Source organism: Pelodiscus sinensis, chromosome 17 (assembly GCF_052426305.1).
Source record: "Pelodiscus sinensis isolate ZL-2025 chromosome 17, ASM5242630v1, whole genome shotgun sequence".
NCBI lineage: Eukaryota > Metazoa > Chordata > Testudines > Trionychidae > Pelodiscus > Pelodiscus sinensis.
This window is the reverse complement of record NC_143068.1, coordinates 20,978,097-20,987,074: the sequence shown is the minus strand read 5'-3', so window position 1 is coordinate 20,987,074 and position 8,978 is coordinate 20,978,097.

Below are 8,978 nucleotides of genomic sequence, written 5' to 3'. Positions count from 1 at the left end.
TTGTTTTGCTTCATTAAAACAAACGTCTAATGACTCATGCAACCAACTGAAATTCCTTTCTTCCTCTATTCTTTGGGAATAGGGTATGTGGAAAGGAGCTAGGGAAAGCAGGATGATGAGAATGGAGAGAAGAGGACCATCGCTTCCCAGGAAATAAACAGACATATCAATCAAATGTTCTTTCCAGTAGGCAAATCATGTGCATCTGAGGGTATGTCTACACTGCCACCCTAGTTCGAACTAGGGTGGCTAATGTAGGCATTCGAAATTGCAAATGAAGCCAGGGATTTAAATATCCCGGGCTTCATTTGCATCTTGCCGGGCGCCGCCATTTTTATATTCCCCTTAGTGCGGACTCCGTGCCCGCGGCTACACGTAGCATGGAGTAGGTAGTTCAAATTAGGCTCTCTAATTCGAACTACCATTACTCCTCATGGAACGAGGTGTACCGGTAGTACAAATTAGACAGCCTAATTCGAACTACCTACTCTGTGCCGCGTATAGCCGCGGGCACGGAGTCCGCACTAAGGGGGATTTAAAAATGGTGGCGCCCGGCAAGATGCAAATGAAGTCCGGGATATTTAAATCCCGGGCTTCATTTGCAACTTCGAATGCGTACATTAGCCACCCCAGTTCGAACTAGGATGGCAGTGTAGACATACCCTAACAGGCTAGAATACCAAACAAAACTACATCTGCAGACATGTCCTTGCAGACCTTTCAGTGTCTGTCTAACCCTTAGAGTGTGTCTACACAGAACCTTAAACATGAATCTATTTTGAAATAACTTATTTTGAAGTTTCCACATCTACACAGTGCCAAATTTCAAAATAACATGTTATTTCAAGCCACCCCTTATTCCTTGTGGAACAAGGTTTATCGGGATGGCGAAATAGCGTTCCCATTATTTTGAAAAATATTTTGAAATAATGAGTGGCTTGTGTAGCTGCGGGGTAGTGATTTCGGGATACTGGAGGTATCCCACAATAGCCGTGCAGTGTAGATGTACCTTTAAATATCTCCAGTGATGGAGATTCCACAACCTCCCTACCCAATTTATTCCAAAGTTTAACCACCCTGACAGTTAGGAAGTTTTTCCTAATGTCCAACCTTAACCTCCCTTGCTGCAGTTTAAGCCCATTGCTTCTTGTCCTATCCTCAGAGGCCAAGGAGACCAAATTTCCCCCCTCCTCCCTGTGACACCCTTTTAGATACCTAAAAACTGCTATCATGTCCCCCTCTGTCTTCTCTTTTCCAAACTAAACAAGCCCAATTCCTTCAACCTTGCCTCATAGGTCATGTTTGCTAGACCTTTAATCATTTTTGTTGCTCTTCTCTGGACCTTCTTCAATTTCTCCACATCTTTCTTGAAAGCTGGTGCCCAGAACTGGACAGAATACTCCAATTGAGGCCTAATCAGCACAGAGTAGAATGGAAGAATGACTTCTCGTGTCTTGCTCACAACACTCCTGGTAATGCATCCCAGAATCGTGTTTGCTTTTTTCTGCAACAGTGTCATACTGTTAACTCATGTTTAGCTTGTGGTCCACTATGACCCCTAGATCTGTTTCTGCAGTACTTCTTCCTAGACAGTCACTTCCCATTCTGTATGTGTGAAATGGATTGTTTCTTCCTAAGTGGAGTACTTTGCATTTGTCCTTATTAAACTTCATTCTATCTACCTTAGACTATTTCTCTAGTTTGTCCAGATCACTTTGAATTATGACCCTATCCTCCAAAGCAGTTGCAACCCCTCCCAGCTTGGTATAATCTGCAAACTTAATAAGTGTACTCTCTATGGCATGCCATCATCTAAATCGTTGATGAACAGAATCGCCCCAAAACAGACCCCTGCAGAACCCCACTTGTTATGCCCTTCCAGCATGATTGTGAACCATTAATAATGACTCTCTGAGAACCGTTATCCAGACAGTTATATACCACCTTATAGTAGCCCAATCTAAGTTGTATTTGCCTAGTTTATTGATAAGGTCATGTGAGACCTTATCAACTGCCTTACTAAAGTCTAGGTATACCACGTCCACTGCTTCTCCCTTATCCACAAATTTGTTATCCTATCAAAGAAAGCTATCAGATTGGTTTGACATGATTTGTTCTTTACAAATCCATGCTGGCTGTTACCTATCGCCTTATTTTCTTTCAGATGTTTCCAGATTAATTTCTTAATTACCTGCTCCATTATCTTTCCTGGCACAGAAGCTAAAATGACTGGTCTGTAGTTTCCTGAATTGTTTGCCATAATGAAGAATGGGTAGGGTGCAGGATCTAGGAGGGAATAGGCTGGGGATAAGGTTGCAGGGGTCAGGGCATGATGGAGGTGGGGCACTTACCTGGTACCTCACTCCCTGGGGGTACATGTGGTTCTGTGCCCCCCACTGCTCCCTGGAACTGCTACCCGCTGCTATGGGAGCAGCAGGGAAAAAGCCTCCAGACCAGTGCTTTGCTGCATTGCCAGCTGAGGAGGAGAAGGTGGAGTGGCAGTGCACAGAGCTGCTTCTTCCTCCCCCTGCCAGGGTCCAAATCACAAATGTTTCTGGATCAGGGACAGCTATGATTATGGAGGTTCAAGTGTATTGATCATTCCTGTCCCCACTGTCCTAATAAAACCTGCACACTTATATCCTGTCCTTCAGCTAGGGACTACAAAGCTCTTGATACATTCAACTATCCAAGCTTACTATAGTCCTGTAAGTTAATAGGCTCTAACCATTACACAGACAGGCAGACTTATTTGACATGCCCACGGTCACACAATGAGTGCATGGGAGAACTGGTACTAGAACTCCCAGTCCCTGTGCTAGCCATTAAACCACAGTCCTTTCTTATCTTCCACAACATAAGGCAAAAGGGCAAAGAATTCAAGCAAATAATCTTCTGCATGCTTAAACACAATTAGGTTCTAAAACTCTAGTGCTAAAACAAATTTGGGCTTTTTCTGCAAGGGGGAAAATCTCACTCAGTTATGTAGTCTTAAAATTCTGCCATCTTTTCAAAAGAAGTGATGGCCTTTTCAGGCAGTCACAGCATGAGACCAATGTTTGATAGAAAATGACAGCTGGTTTAAGACCTATATGCAAAATAGAATTATGCTAAGTCAGTCACCAAACTAATGACACTTTGAACTTTTGCTTCATAGGGGTCTCCATCCTTGGATTTGATTGTGCTTTATAGACACTGATAAAATGTTTCTCATGATAGTGAGTGTAGAAGTATATCCCAGCTTCACAGAAGTGGAAACTGAGACACATGGAAGTTGTGATTTGTCCAAAATCTTAGTCAACCAGTAACAGACATGGGAACAGAACTCAGATCTCCCTCCTCTCAGACCTGTGTTTCAATAACAAGCTCATACTCTGTCACTAGAGAAGAATAAAACGGCGGGACTGAGTTACGCTCACAAGCAACTGTAATTGATGTGATCATAATGTCTAAGACCAACATTTTTACTGACGGAAAAATGTGATGGTCTGCAAGAAGTAATCAGTCCAGACAGAAATATGCTTGATGTGAATGTCATGTAGATGAATTAAAAATGCACTGCAGTTATGCTGGACAGGGACTAGGGTAGGCAGGCAGAAGGTAGTGTTGTGAGGTCACATTTACTGTGGAGTGTAAGTGTCTAAACAAACGTCCTAAGTCATTTTATCAGCAAGGAGCAGAAACTGATCCAGACTGACAGCCTTATGGTTAGGGCCCTTACTAAATTCATGGCCATGAAAAAACATGTCACAGACTGTAGAATCTGATCTTTCCACATAAAATATGTTCTTTTGTGTGCTTTTACTGAATACTATGCAGATTTCATGGGGAAGTACTGGCAGCTGTTAGCTGGGAGTCCAGAAGGCAGCATCCCCCAGCTGCTGAACAGAAGTAAAATTGGCAATACTATACTATGTCACCTTTACTTCTATGCTGCTGCCTTCAGAACCGGGCAGCTTGACATTGGCAGCTGCTAACTGAGGATCCAGTGCTGCTGGTGGCAGTGGCGCTGCCTACTGAGCTGGGATCCTGGCCAGTAGCCACTGCTTTCTAGGGCTATGTCTACCCTACACTGTAGTTCGATATAAGATACACAATTTGGGCTATGCAATTTGAGTCTACACAGCACCAAATTTCAAAATAACCCGCTATTCCAAAACGTCCCTTACTCCTTGTGGAATGAGGTTTACAGGGATGTTGAAATAACGAGCCTGAAATAAAGGGCTGGCTGTTAAGATGCGAGATAGCTATCTTGGGATATTACTCCTGTGCAGAAGTGAGGGTAACAGTATCGGGATCCCCTCAACATTCGTTTTTGGGCCAGGACCCTTAAGATTACACCACTATGAAATTTCAGATTTAAATAGCGGAAATCATTAAATTTATGATTTGTAAAATCCTCTGACTGTGAAAATTTAGACCAGAATGGACCATGTATTTGGTAGGATCCTATTTATGGTGAACTTAAAGTGTGATGCAAAGGTGAATTCTGGCGGTAGGGGTATTTTCTCCATGACACTGAGTCTGACATTGGCTTGTTAAATATTGTAAAAGTATGCAAAGCAATGTGAATGGTCACTTATTGTACACTTCTAAATCAAAATTAGTGATCTCACTTTGTCAGAATGGTTGATTAGTGTTGCTAACGCAGTCAATGCACAAAACTGAACTTAAACCTAGGCCAAATGGGTGTCATTTTCTTTATTAAAAGTGAAGTTCCTGGATGAACCTATGAATGCATGACTGTTCCCTACAGTTGACAGTCAAGTCAACTGTTTGTTCAGTGTAGTTTTAAATAATTCAAGCAGTGAGACTTCAGTTTCCCTTGGAGGACAATTCCACAATCTAATAGATGTCACTCTTAATAAGCTTTTTCTTATACTCAGCCTATCTTTTTAAATTTTGCTTCCTCTTTTCCCTCTAAACACTTCCCCCTCCTATTTTATATACGCTGCTATAGCATAAAGCTACTTCGGGGCTGAATCTCTGAGATACAGCAGGGGGGAAAAGGTATTTCCCTATAATTTTTAAAGTGTTCCAATTAATAATTCCACATATTACAAAGTTTTTAATAGGGCTACAATTTCCATTGACAGAATCATTCTTAGATAAGAACATACACAATTAATCGCTGCTGCCCAGGTTTTTCCCCCATTTCACAAAACTGCTGCCTCTATAAAAGAGATCTTTTCTCATCTTGAAAAGATGGCAAGCTCACAAGTGATGCAAATTAATTTCAAGCTACTTTCATATGCATTCTAAACAGCACAGTATACAACAGAAATCAGAAACTGTCTGGTCTCTTTCAACACACTAACAGCTGGATGTTATCTCCAAGTAACCATGTATTAGCAAGTGTACCTTATAAGTGAAACAACTGTAAAATGGGACAAATAACTATTTATATTTTAATATCCAGATGCCCCAACTGAGATTATCTTTACTGCTATTGTTACCTCTGCTAGCTCAAGGTAGATCAGCCCTATGTATAGAACTACCATCAGTAGTATTCAACCCTACAGCTTGGTGAAACATTGCATATTTCCCTCTTTTGAGCTCTTTTTAACTCACCAGGCACCAAACTATATCAAATTTATGGCTCAGCATCGCCCTTTGATGGAAGGCTGGCCAGATGGATTTCTGCCAGAAGGTTGCTTACCATCTGAAACTGATATGCTTATTGGGAAGTTTTGAGCTCTCCTCCTGTCTCCTGCCCACTGTTCTGACTGGTATTGAATTATCAGGTGGACAGTACCCCTCCTTTCATCATGCAGCGTAGAGAATGTAATTAGAGAGAACTACAGGACAGGCTTACCCTGTAAGTCAGGGTTTGGGAATCTTTTTTTGGGCTGAGAACTGCTGATCCACAGAAAAATCAGTTGGGGGGCACACACAAGTGAGAAGCAAATAAAATAAAATAAAACCCCTCACTGACATGAAGGAGAAAGACACGCCCCACATTCCTCTCCCACACCAAAGACTAAGGGGAGGGGAGCAGACTAGTAGATTTTGTGTGCTCCAGCCCCACCTGAGGTTCCCCACCCCTGCTGTAAATGGCTCTTTTTGGCACATTTGTAACTCTCTCTCCCTATTTCAATGCTTGCAATTGATAAACAAAAATATTTGTCATTCACGGGTGCTCAAAACCCTCCCTCCATTGAACAAGAAAGTTTTGCCAGGGCAAGTGCAAGTGTGAACACAGCTTTGTTGGCAAGACTGCTCTGCTGTCAACAAAGCCAAAACCACTCCTGGGAGCTAAAAGCTGTATTGTGTAGATATACTCTGTTTTCTGCCTTGATAAGAAATGTTAGCTCAGCTAAACTGCACATCAAAGGAGTCTGATGCTAATGTGAGCAAAACTGCATTTGCCTTTAAGGCGGCACAAATTGGAAATTGCCCTCACTGTGATGTAAGAGGTAGAAAATATGTTTTGTGATTTAAAACACCAGTCTGAGATTCAGGAGATAGGCAAGCTAGTTTTGTCTCTATCACTGACCTTTGATAACTCACTTACTTGTTCAGTGCCTCAATTTCCCTATCTGTAGGGACCTGTATTGGGGCGGCTGCTCCACTCAGGCCTAGAGGGGTTAAAGCAAGCTAGAGAGGACCAGCACAAAGCCCCAGCTACTCAGGAAAAGGTTCATAGGGAGCAGAGAGGAAAGTAACTTAAATTTCTTAATGTGGAATAGTGATAGAAATGTAGCCATGTTGGTACTGTCCTATCACAACCCACCAGGGTATGGGGGGGGGGGGAGTTGTGATTCAACAGTACTTGTAAGAAATTTAAGTGTGGGGTGGACTTCAGGGGACTCAAGACAGAGGGTCTGTGTGTGTGGTGGTGCAGGAGTGAGGACATGGGGCTGGAGACATGCAGTGTGAAGGACTCAGGGTTGAGGTGTATGGAGAACTCAGGGCAGAGGGTTGTGGTTTGGGGTGTGCAGGAGTCACGGCAGATGGCTGGATGTGGGAGGGGCTGAGGGCAGGGGCTTGGGGTGGGTGGGGGTAGGGTGGAGTGTGGGACGAGAGGCTCAGGACTGAGGCAACCCCTGTTGGTGACCCTGCCCTGCACTGCTCCTGTTCCCTGTGGGAGCAGTGTTATTAGGCATGGGAAAGGAGCTCTAAGAGTGGGCAAGATACTGCAGCACTTTCTGGATCCGGCCCAGTGCCTAGGGTCCTGGATGCTGGCTCCACATGCACAGGGCTCTCCAGCCACTGGCCCTGCCCCTGCCCCCTCCCACGGGGCTCTCCAGCCACCAGTCCTGCCACCCACCCCACACTGGGGGTTCTTTGGCTGCTGGTTCTGCCTCCACCCATGCTGGGGGCTCTCCAACCTCAACTTTGGCCGGGGGGTGGGAGGGAAAGGAGGGCAGGATTACGACTCCACTCCCAGCTGGCCAGTTTCTTACTGGTGCTTACTTTCACTTCTGATAGGGAACTAATCAGAGGGCACCTTGCTTGGGCAGCCCAGTTTACAAGGAGCTGTTCAGCAAAGCAGTGGGGTGTTGGGTCCTGACCAAAGTTCCCTGTAAGCTGTGTGCTTGTGCAGCTGTTCAGGAGAGATTCAAATGCTGCCCAGCTGATTAGCAAAGCGCCCACAGCTAGATTTTTTTTGTTTCTACTGGTGGTGCACATTCACGGATGCCTTGGTGCATGTAAAAATTTATTCCGTATGTGGATGGAAAAAAAATCGGCACAAGAACAAAAACGATTACAGGAAACATTGATCCTGACCAAGGAGGGTGCAGGACCAGTTTACTGAGGCCACGTCCACAATGGCAGATGTAAAGCTCTGGGGGTATGTCTACACTACCCCGCTAGTTCGAACTACCTAGTTCGTGCCCCGTGTAGCCGCGCTGCACGGGGTTCGAACCAGCGGGGTTTTAAAAATGGTGGCTCCCCGCTTATGCAAATGAAGCCCGGGAAATTCAAATCCCGGGTTTCATTTGCAAGTGCGGTATGCCTACATTACCCCGCTAGTTCGAACTAGCGGGGTAGTGTAGACATACCCTAGTAGTTACAGCACTGCTCATGGAGTGCAGCAGCAAAAACGCTATTGGGTGTCCACACTGTCAGCTGCCCAGCACATTAGTGTGGCCACACTCACAGCGTCGTTGGGAGTGATGCATTCTGGGCAGCATCTCACAGAGCATCTCTTGTGGCATCCACAAAGGTGCTGACCACAGTGGAATGGTGCTTTTGAGCTTAGGAAATGGCACTGAGTGGTGGGATCCCATCTTCATGAAAGTCTGAAATGAAGAGCAGTGGCTGCAGAATTTTCAGATGAGGAAAGCCATTTTCACGGGCTTGTGTGCTGAGCTCTCCCCTTCTCTGCAGCGTGAGAATACACGGATGAGAGCTGCCCCACCTGTGGAGCAGCGTGTGGTGATTGCACTGTGGAAGCTGGCAGCTTCAGACAGTTTTTGGAGTGGGAAAGTTGGACTCAAGTTGATGGAAATGTGCAGGGCTATCGGTTGCATGCTGCTCCGAAAGACTGTGACTCTGGGCAATGTGCATGAAATGATGGACGGCTTTGCATGGATGGGCTTCCCAAACTGCAATGGGGCAACAGAAAGCATACACATCCTAATTCTGGCACCAGACCACCTCACCTCCGAGTACATTAACCATAAGGGGTATTTCTCCATGGTTCTGCAGACACGGCTGGATCACCGTGGGCGTTTCAGACATAAATGCAGGCTAGTCTGGAAAGGTGCATGACACATGCACCTTTCAAACACAGGACTGTTCAGGAGCAGCAAGTGGTGACTTTCTTCTCAGCCCAGAAGGTCACCTTGGGGAAAGTGGAAATGCCCATTGTGATCCTTGGAGACCCCTTAATGCCATAGTTCATGAAACCATACATGGAGAGCCTTGACAACAGCAAGGAGCAGTTCAATAGCAGGCTGACCAGGTGCAGAATGATCATGGAGTGTGCTTTTGGCCATTTGAAGGCCCATTGGTGATGTTTGTATGGGAAG